The 11,644-nt window shown below is 38.9% G+C and overlaps 1 long non-coding RNA gene across 1 annotated transcript; it reads left to right on the plus strand.

Moving 5' to 3' along the window:
• The first annotated feature begins 344 nt into the window (after nucleotides 1-344).
• On the plus strand, nucleotides 345-1,918 carry LOC145867032 (uncharacterized). Its single transcript, XR_014383197.1, has 3 exons — nucleotides 345-713; nucleotides 839-898; nucleotides 1,130-1,918. It is a non-coding gene; the product is annotated as an uncharacterized LOC145867032 (long non-coding RNA).
• The last annotated feature ends 9,726 nt before the right edge of the window (nucleotides 1,919-11,644 follow it).

Genomic DNA, 11,644 nt, shown 5'->3' on the forward strand with positions numbered 1-11,644 from the left:
CTCTCTCTCTCTGTCTGTCTCTCTCTCTCTGTCTCTCTCTCTCTCTCTGTCTCTCTCTCTCTCTCTGTCTCTCTCTCTCTCTCTGTCTCTCTCTCTCTCTCTCTCTGTCTGTCTCTCTCTCTCTGTCTCTCTCTCTCTGTCTCTCTCTCTCTGTCTCTCTCTCTCTGTTTCTCTCTCTGTCTCTCTCTCTCTGTGTCTCTCTCTGTCTCTCTCTCTCTGTGTCTCTCTCTCTCTCTGTCTCTCTGTCTCTCTCTCTCTCTCTCTGTCCCTCTCTCTCTCTCTCTCTCTGTCCCTCTCTCTCTCTCTCTCTCTCTCACTCTGTCCCTCTCTCTCTCTCTCTCTCTCACTCTGTCCCTCTCTCTCTCTCTCTCTGTCCCTCCTCTCTCTCTCTGTCCCTCTGTTCCTCTGTCTCTCTCTCTGTCTCTCTCTCTGTCTGTCTCTGTCTCTCTCTGTGTCCCTCTCTCTCTCTGTCTCTCTCTCTGTCTTTCTCTCTCTCTGTCTTTCTGTCTTTCTCTGTCTCTATCTGTCTCTATCTGTCTGTCTCTCTCTCCAGAGTTATCAGTCTCTCTCCAGTATCAGTGTATCTTCAGACTTACCCAGCATCGTTGTCCGTCCTCTTCAGTACTTTGGAGATGTGAGTAAGACTGTGTCTGAACTGAGAGAGAAACTAGAAGACTTCCTTAAAGGAGAATGGACCAAGATCTCCACTACAGGTGTGTTGAAAACAATCAGAACATCAACTTTAGACCATTGAAAGTTCCCTACTAGTCATATACATGTGGAATATGGTATGATGATAACATTCCCTCTCTCTGTCAATGTGTTTGTGTGTCTGTAGTGAATATAGTGGAGGTTGTTCTGCCTCCAGAGCCCAAGACCAGAGAACAGTTGTTACAATGTGAGTCTCTTTATTGTGAAGTAACTAACAGTCTCTTTTTACTGCCACTCCTAACAATCCCTCTAGAAATATATAGCAATAGTAGATCTAATCAAAGACTGGGTATCTATCTGACTCCTCATATTTCTCTGATTTGATCTCTGCTGTGCTCTAATCAAAGACAGGGTAGATACAGTATCTGACTTAACTTATTGTTCTGACTCCCCTCATTGGTCTCTGCTCTTCTCCCAGATTCCTGTCAGCTCACACTGGACCCAAACACAGCACACACCTCTCTCTGTCTGAAGGGAACAGAAAGGTGACCTATACAGGCCAAGTCCAACCATATCCTGACCATCCAGACAGATTCACCAACATATTCCAGGTTCTGTGTAGAGAGGGTCTGTCTGGACGCTGTTACTGGGAGGTGGAGAGGACTGGGGAGTGGGTTGATACAGCAGTCTCATATAAAGACATCAGCAGAACAGAGACAGATAATAGATTTGGATTCAATAACAAGTCCTGGAGTTTACAGCGCTATAGTGATGGTTATTATTTCAGACACAATAATGTTGAGACTAAAGTATCAGGCCCTCAGTCCTCCAGAGTAGGAGTGTACCTGGATCACAAGGCAGGTACTCTGTCCTTCTACAGTGTCTCTGACACAATGACCCTCCTCCACAGAGTCCAGACCACATTCACTCAGCCCCTCTATCCTGGGTTTTATGTCACTGGTACTGCTGAGCTGGTTAAACTGTAGTAGGGTCCACATAGATACTAGTCATGCTGGTGTAGTCTATAGCTGAGCTGGTTAAACTGTAGTAGGGTCCACATAGATACTAGTCATGCTGGTGTAGTCTATAGCTGAGCTGGTTAAACTGTAGTAGTGTCCACATAGATACTAGTCATGCTGGTGTAGTCTATAGCTGAGCTGGTTAAACTGTAGTAGGGTCCACATAGATACTAGTCATGCTGGTGTAGTCTATAGCTGAGCTGGTTAAACTGTAGTAGGGTCCACATAGATACTAGTCATGCTGGTGTAGTCTATAGCTGAGCTGGTTAAACTGTAGTAGGGTCCACATAGATACTAGTCATGCTGGTGTAGTCTATAGCTGAGCTGGTTAAACTGTAGTAGGGTCCACATAGATACTAGTCATGCTGGTGTAGTCTATAGCTGAGCTGGTTAAACTGTAGTAGGGTCCACATAGATACTAGTCATGCTGGTGTAGTCTATAGCTGAGCTGGTTAAACTGTAGTAGGGTCCACATAGATACTAGTCATGCTGGTGTAGTCTATAGCTGAGCTGGTTAAACTGTAGTAGGGTCCACATAGATACTAGTCATGCTGGTGTAGTCTATAGCTGAGCTGGTTAAACTGTAGTAGGGTCCACATAGATACTAGTCATGCTGGTGTAGTCTATAGCTGAGCTGGTTAAACTGTAGTAGGGTCCACATAGATACTAGTCATGCTGGTGTAGTCTATAGCTGAGCTGGTTAAACTGTAGTAGGGTCCACATAGATACTAGTCATGCTGGTGTAGTCTATAGCTGAGCTGGTTAAACTGTAGTAGGGTCCACATAGATACTAGTCATGCTGGTGTAGTCTATAGCTGAGCTGGTTAAACTGTAGTAGGGTCCACATAGATACTAGTCATGCTGGTGTAGTCTATAGCTGAGCTGGTTAAACTGTAGTAGGGTCCACATAGATACTAGTCATGCTGGTGTAGTCTATAGCTGAGCTGGTTAAACTGTAGTAGGGTCCACATAGATACTAGTCATGCTGGTGTAGTCTATAGCTGAGCTGGTTAAACTGTAGTAGGGTCCACATAGATACTAGTCATGCTGGTGTAGTCTATAGCTGAGCTGGTTAAACTGTAGTAGGGTCCACATAGATACTAGTCATGCTGGTGGTGATGGTCCCCAGATGTGATGATTTATTCTGCTCTGTTTTATGTACAATCCTTATTTTCTGACTGATTTGAATTTGAAGAGATTTAAGGTTTTCATATTTGATAAAATACAATGTCCATTTCCATGAATCATGATGTCTGGTGTTGATGTAACAACAGGTGGTCTTTTTAATCCACTATCCAGAGTCAGGAACAGATGAAGTTAGGTCTGCTACTGTTCAGTGATTAAATATATATACTTCTGTGAATATATGAACCATTTGCATCCAAAAATAAACTGCTCACATTCTGGAGAGAAACTTTGTAAGGACTGTGTGTGTTTTTTGTGTAAATAGTTTCTGAAAAAAGTGTGTCCAGCTCAAATACTGATTGTTGTTGTAAATGAGCGTTCTAAATGAGGGTTCTAAATGAGCGTTCTAAACGAGGGTTCTAAACGAGGGTTCTAAATGAGGGTTCTAAACGAGGGTTCTAAACGAGGGTTCTAAATGAGCGTTCTAAATGAGCGTTCTAAACGAGGGTTCTAAATGAGCGTTCTAAACGAGGGTTCTAAATGTGTGTTCTAAATTGAGAGGTAGCCTGACTGCCATTAGGTACCGAGATGAGATCCTCAGACCCCTTGTGAGACCATATGCTGGTGTGGTTGGCCCTGGGTTCCTCCTAATGCAAGACAATGCTAGACCTCATGTGGCTGGAGTGTGTCAGCAGTTCCTGCAAGAGGAAGGCATTGATGCTATGGACTGGCCCGCCCGTTCCCCAGACCTGAATCCAATTGAGCACATCTGGGACATCATGTCTCGCTCCATCCACCAACGCCACGTTGCACCACAGACTGTCCAGGAGTTGGCGGATGCTTTAGTCCAGGTCTGGGAGGAGATCCCTCAGGAGACCATCTGCCACCTCATCAGGAGCATGCCCAGGCGTTGTAGGGAGGTCATACAGGCACGTGGAGGCCACACACACTACTGAGCCTCATTTTGACTTGTTTTAAGGACATTACATCAAAGTTGGATCCGCCTGTAGTGTGGTTTTCCACTTTAATTTTGAGTGTGACTCCAAATCCAGACCTCCATGGGTTGATAAATTGGATTTCCATTGATTATTTTTGTGTGATTTTGTTGTCAGCACATTCAACTATGTAAAGAAAAAAGTATTTAATAAGATTATTTCTTTCATTCAGATCTAGGATGTGTTGTTTAAGTGTTCCCTTTATTTTTTTGAGCAGTATAAATACTACTTTATTCATCTCAATACCAGTACAATATAAATACTACTTTATTCATCTCAATGCCAGTACAATATAAATACTACTTTATTAATCTCAATGCCAGTACAATATAAATACTACTTTATTCATCTCAATGCCAGTACAATATAAATACTACTTTATTCATCTCAATACCAGTACAATATAAATACTACTTTATTCATCTCAATGCCAGTACAATATAAATACTACTTTATTCATCTCAATGCCAGTACAATATAAATACTACTTTATTCATCTCAATAACAGAACAATATAAATACTACTTTATTCATCTCAATACCAGTACAATATAAATACTACTTTATTCATCTCAATGCCAGTACAATATAAATACTACTTTATTCATCTCAATAACAGAACAATATAAATACTACTTTATTCATCTCAATGCCAGAACAATATAAATACTACTTTATTCATCTCAATAACAGAACAATATAAATACTACTTTATTCATCTCAATAACAGTAGCCCACCAAGTACAATATAAATACCGATTGTAAATATGGTATTGGAACTGACCCCGTATAAATACTGAACAAAAATATTAAATGCAACATGCTACAATTTCAAAGATTTTACTGAGTTACAGTTCATAGAAGGAAATCAGTCATTTAAATAAATAAATTAGGCCCTAATCTATGGATTAGACATGACTGGGAATACAGATATGCATCTGTTGGTCACAGATACCGTTAAAAGTTAGGGGTGTGGATCAGAACCAGTCAGTATCTGGTGTGACCGCCATTTGCCTCATGCAGAGCGACACGTCTCCTTCACATAGAGTTGATCAGGCTGCTGATTGTGGCCTGTGGAATGTTGTCCGACTTCCTCTTCAATGGCTGTGTGAAGTTGCTGGATATTGGCGAGAACTGGAACACGCTGTCGTACACGTCTATCCAGAGCATCCCAAACATGCTTAATGAGTGACATGTCTGGTGAGTATGCAGGCCATGGAAGAACTGGGACATTTTCAGCTTCCAGGAATTGTGTACAGATCCTTGTTGACATTATCATGCTGAAACATGAGGTGATGGAGGAGGAAGAACGGCACGACAACGGGGCCCCAGGATCTCGTCACGGTATCTCTGTGCATTCAAATTGCCATTGATAAAATGCAATTGTGTTCGTTGTCCATATCTTACCGTACGCAGCAGGTTAGGAGAAAAAACGTATCAGGTTGTGATAATTAAGTTAAGGTTAGGAAAATGGTTAGGGTTAGCTAAAATGCCCCCCCAAAAATATTATATATACTTTTATGTTTCCACACCTCACAAGCTACAGACAACATGGAAAGCGGTAATATGTCTAGATGGGATACAGCTTTTGTCAAATTGACATCTAAGTATATTATATATTTTTGGTGTATTTTAGCTAAACTTAACCATTTTCCTAACCTTAACCTAATTATCATAACCTTTTTCTCCTAACCTGCTACGTACGTTCTCCTAAACTTACTACGAAAAGTTTTTTTTTTTTTTGTTTGTTGACAAAAGCTGTATCCCATCTAGACTCAAAATCACAGTCCTCCCACAATCCTCTCCTTCCATTTTTAATCCCGACATCCACTGCGGTCTCCACCGGACAAGATGGCGGACAGAATAGGTACGTCGGTTGTCTGTAAAAAAATAAAATAAACGTTTACAGGTTTTAATTAATTTTTTTATTAATTAAACTGACATTTTCACTTCAGCATTTACATGCGAAACATTGTATTTTATTACATTTTAAAAAAGCGAGTTAGTTAATAATGTTTCTATGTTGTGTTTTTGAAGGCCGCGGTAAATCCATGGTTACGAGTCAAGTCAAGGACTTTACTGTCATGGTCATTAAAACGGACAAAATACAACTTTAAAAACAGCTTGGGTATATTACAAGGAGGAGAATAAGGGAAAAAACAAATAGAAATATATATATATATTCCCTGACAGTTTCTCTAAAGGGTTGTAAAAATATTCAACTAATTTTACAGCGTTTTGCGTCCAGACGATATGCTAGGTGGCTAGGTATTTAGCCAGGTAAGTTAGTTAGCTATATGTCTGTATTTGATTTGATATAATGTGGAATAGGTTCTGTTTTTTGTTTTCTCATTTCTTTGGGAATAACCTCTGGCTGTTATGTTTTATATGTTACTGTTAAAATAAAAAGTTAGCTAAGCTAAGCTAGTTAGCCTGCAGGACTAGCCTCTTGCAATGCAGTCGGAGTTAGCAACGTTATGTAGCTTGCTGGCTAATGACAGGCTAACTGGTTATGACAAACAGCCTTGTCTCAACATAACTCCCGTGACTTTGAACTAGCTAACTTTAGCTAACTATCATATATATTTTGATATGCTAGGTGGCTAGGTATGTAGCCATGTTGGAGGCGCTGGAAGATGGCGGCGAGTGTAGACGAGATTTCAGCTTGCTCCGAGTAACCTTAACTTTTATCCCTCTCAAACTTACTTAAATGTAACGGAACTTGGCTTATAGTAAACACAATAGAGAACAACGCTTAGTTGACCGATAATTTGATTCATAACTTTGAGAAATGGAAGGAAAAAATGTGCGAAAGAGCAAACGGAGGAGAAGGCTGTTGCTAGCTGAGCACTCATACGTTGGAGAAAAACCGCCACCTGACTCAGGAGAAGAAATGGAGGATTCTGGACATTCGGTTGATTCTGACAATGCAGTCAATAGTCCTGCACCCAAAAAGACACAGAAAGAATTATCTTTGCGCGAACTACAGATCAACATAATCGATGCTGTAAACGAAAGAGCCGACGGTCTGGAGAAAATGATACGCGAAAACACATCAAAAATAGTTGACCTCGAGACCTCTCTGAATCATGCATACAAGAGTATCGAAGAGCTTAAACTTGCAAACACTGCTACGTCTGAGAAATGCATTGCTCAGGAGAAGACCATCGCAGACATGCAAGAGCGCTTATCGGAAGCAGAGCGATACCGGAGAAGGTGGGGGCTACGGCTTTACGGTGTCCCCGAGAACCAGGATGAGAATGTGAAGCGCTTAGTAAGAGACATCTGTAACCGTGTGGCACCGGACTTTCCCGATGGATATATGGATATGGCTGTGGATGTCGCTCATCGGATTGGGAAGAAACAAGATGCCATCGTCAGCCGATCGATCATCATCCAGTTTGCTTTTCGCACAGCGAGAGATGCAGTTTGGAAGAAAGCAAAGGAAAGCGCCTTTCTGAAAGAAAAAAACTTAGATTCGGGGAGGATTTGACTGTAGCAGACAAGGCAGCAAAGGCAAAATTGTGGCCTCTCGTACCACAGGCCCGAAATCAAGGAAACGGTGGATACTACAGGGGAATCAGAGCTTTTTTCGCCAACGGTAAAGAAATACGACCGGGGTGATTTGATTTGTTCTGTCGGTAGGTTTACAAGGTAGTTCCTTCCCCACTGCAAACTGAACGTTCTACTTTTGAAACATGGTGTTACTATTTTACAAGTTAAGAATTCTGTTAATACATATATGAAGCAACTTTTTATAGAGAGGGTAAAGTTGAGATTGCATAGGATTTTTCTTTCTATTCTATAGATATGGACTTGAAGTTTATGTCAATCAATGCCAGGGGGATACGTAACATGTTGAAGAGAAAAGCTTTTTTTTTGTTTTGTAAGGACTGCAACGCAGATCTTGTATTCGTTCAAGAAACACATTCATGCAAAGAGGACTATAATTATTGGAAAAATCAGTGAGGCAGTGACATTTTTTTGGCCCACGGGACAAATTATTCAGCTGGGGTTGCAATTTTAGCACACAATTTCAAAGGGAAATTTTTGTTTACTCAAATGGACTCCAATGGACATTGGCTAGTAGCGGTCATCAACCACATGGACAGATTATTTGTGTTGTGTAATGTATATGGATACTGTTCTAGTCCTCCAAATAACTTACTTCTAGAGGAAATTGAAGAAATTCTTAAAAATCTTCTGAGAAAATATCCATCCAGTCAGATAATAGTTGGTGGAGATTTTAATATGGTTTATTCTAATGAGACTGATAGATTGCCTCATAGGCCTAACATTGGTGTGAACAAGTTGGTGAATTTCTGCCAAAGCCTGGACTTAATTGATATATGGAGAGTAAAAAACCCTGGAGAGATACAATACACATGGAGTAATAGAGATCGTTCCTTACAATCAAGAATTGATTTGTGGGTGATAACCTCTAGTCTTGTGCCCAACACTGTAGAGGTAAAAATACTGCCTGCAGTCCTGACGGATCATAAAGTCATATGGTTGACTGTAAGAATATGCAGTAATAACTCATTGTTATTGCATGATGATTTAAAAAATGTGATTAAGAATCTAATTTCTGTTTACTGGAGTTTAGCTACATCTAATGCAGAATATGGGAAATATTGGGAACTGCTGAAATTTAAAATCCGCTCAGCCTGTATTACTTATGGAAAACGGCTTGCTTTAAGAAGGAGATGTGAGGTAGCTGAACTCTCTAAGACAATTGCCGATATCACAGAGATTAAGCATCTTGATCTTAATGAGAAAGCTAAATTGAATGATTTACAGAATCAACTAGATACATTGTATGAGGAAAAGGCTAGAGGAGCTTTCATAAGATCTAGAAAACAATGGCTTGAAAAAGGTGAAAAGAACAGTAGATACTTTTTTAATTTGGAGAAGAGGAGAGGGGAACTCAACACACTTCGGAAACTTAAAATTAATGGGGTTACCACTGAGGATAGAGAGTTGATATCAGAATTTACCACTAAATTTTATGAGAATCTTTACTCCTTAGATAACAATTTGAGTGACTCTAAGGATCTCCTTGATTCTATAGAGAATGTTAATTCGATTAGTGAAGAACTCAATCAGTCTTGTTGCCAAGATTTATCCATTATGGACATCCAGTACGGGGTTGCTCAGTTAAAAAAGAACAAATCTCCAGGTTATGATGGATTAACCTCTGAATTTTACAAAACCTTCTTTGAAGAAATAGCACCTTTTTTACTTGAAACCTTTAAGGAGGCTATAAAGAAGGGAGAACTACCTGCCTCTCTGAAGCAAGGGGTTATTACTCTTATACCTAAACCACACAAGGATCTCCTAAGTATTGATAATTGGCGTCCAATCACACTCCTAAATAACGACTACAAAATTATAGCCTTAATCTTTGCAAAAAGGTTAAAGTCTTGCTTAAATGATCTGATTGATGAATGTCAATCAGGGTTTATGAAAGGGTGCCATATATCTAATAATCTGAGGCTGATATTAGACTTGGTTGAGTATCGTGATCTATTAGATGACTTCCCTGTTATCCTATTTCTGGATTTTCAGAAAGCATTTGATACAGTAAGTCACAATTTTATCTTTGATTGTCTTAAGCATTTGAAATTTGGTCGTTTCTTTGTTGATGCTATTAGAACTCTGTATAATGGTGGCAATAGCTGTATCAAACTCTGTCATGGAACATCCTCAAGATTTAACATTTACAAAGGAATACGACAAGGTTGTCCAATTTCACCTTTTTTATTTTTGTTAGTTTCTCAAATGATATGCTCATTAGTTCATAAAAGTCCATTTGAAGGCATTACATTCCAGTCCAGAGAGATCAAGATATCCCAACTGGCGGATGACACCTCACTTTTTTTGAAAAATGTATCTCAAGCTAGATTAGCATTGGATATCGTGAAGCAGTTCTCCAAAATCTCAGGCTTGACTTTAAATCTTTCCAAATGTGAGTTGTTTGTTGTGAAAGGAGCTGTCAACCCAGCAGATTGTAACATCTCTGAAAAAGATACCCTAACCTACCTCGGTGTAAAGATCACCAAAAATCTTAAGGCTATGAATGATCTTAATTTGAACTCTGTAACTGAATCTGTCAAAAAAAAATTATCCTCATGGTTAGGGAGGGATTTAAGTCTTCAAGGAAGGGTGCTTTTATCCAAAGCTGAGGGGCTATCTCGTGCATCCTATCTTTTTTCATCTATTGACATTGCCAAATCCACTTGCTGTACCTTAGATAGGCTTTTGTACAACTTCATATGGAAAAACAAGCCACATAAGATAAAAAGAGATGTTATCACCAACAGGGTTTGTGATGGCGGTCTAAATGTCTTAGATTTCACTCTCTTCAATCAGATATCAAAGGTCAACTGGATTAAAAGGTACATAAAAAATCCTCATAGCTTCTGGAATATTATACCTCATTTTGTTTTTCAGAAGTTCGGCGGGCTTAATTCTTTACTACAATGTCCATATATTGTGGGTAAAATTCCTGTGAAACTGGCGGTTTTTCACAAGCAGGCTTTAATGTGCTGGGCTTTGTTGTATAAACACAACTTTTCACCTCATAAATGTTTTATTTGGAACAATGGGTCAATATTACATAGAAATAAGATGTTATTTAACCATAAATGGTTCTCGAAAAACATTGTTCTTGTCAGCCAATTGGTTAATAACAGTGGGAATCTATTTACACGGAGAGAATTTATGGAAATATACAACTTTGAGGTTTCAAGCAAGGAATATGACACTGTTATTAAAGCTATACCTAGTGGGATAAAAACTTTACTTCAGAATAATGCATATTTTGGAATATCTCCGATTGTAAGCGATATTCAGTTGAATGGCATTGGTCTACTAGATACGAAATTCAACAATCGTTTAATAAGGGATATTTTCTACAGGAAGTCTATTCCCTCTGCGATATTTTGTTGGGCTTCATCGTTTGATGTAAACTGGCGCCGTGCTTGGCTCACTCCACACAGATTTATGGTGACCAATAAAGTAAAGGAGATCTCCTTTAAGATAATCCATAGATGCTATCCGTGTAATAGCTTGATTTCTAAATATATATTTGACGTTACCAGTGAATGCAGTTTTTGTGAACTAGAAACTGAATCTATTGAACACTTATTCTGTAATTGTTTATATAGTGAAGTGTTTTGGACTGATGTAAAACTATATCTTAGCCGCAAATTGCATACAACCATTGATATTACTAAGTTTGACATATTATTTTACTACACTGATTCCACAATTGAACGTGAGTATGTCATAAATCTCTTTATTTTATTAGGAAAATCTTTTATCCATAAATCAAAATTTATGAAGAAAAAGCCCCTTTTCTTAATTTTTTTATCTGATTTGGAACAGTACGTAGAATCTTTAAAACGTATACAAAACAATATGTCAAAAAAATTTATTCGATATATGTCTGTATTTGATTTGATATAATAGTTTTTTTTTTTTTTCTCTAATTTCTTTGGATTCCCTCTGGCTGTTATGTTATGTTTATGTTTTGCATGTTACTGTTATTTACAGCAAGTTAAATAAAGATTTGTGCAAACTTAAAAAAAAAAAAAAAAAAAAAAAGACCTCCTCTTTAGCAGGAGGAGAGCAGCTTAGTGAGCGCATGGTCGGAGATGTTAGCTAGCTAGGCTAGTGCTAACTTAACCAGCCAGCTAGTTGACTTACAACGTAAATATTAAATGAAATGGGGTAGCTAGTTGTTTACACATAAGTATGTTTAAATCACAGTTACAATTAAACCAGGAAAGTGTCTAAAGAACTTGAATGTTCCGACTTTGTCGCCTAGCGAGCTACCGAGGTGGCTGCAGT

Source organism: Salmo salar, unplaced genomic scaffold, assembly GCF_965601325.2.
Source record: "Salmo salar unplaced genomic scaffold, fSalSal1 ptg000152l, whole genome shotgun sequence".
Taxonomy (NCBI): Eukaryota; Metazoa; Chordata; class Actinopteri; order Salmoniformes; family Salmonidae; genus Salmo; species Salmo salar.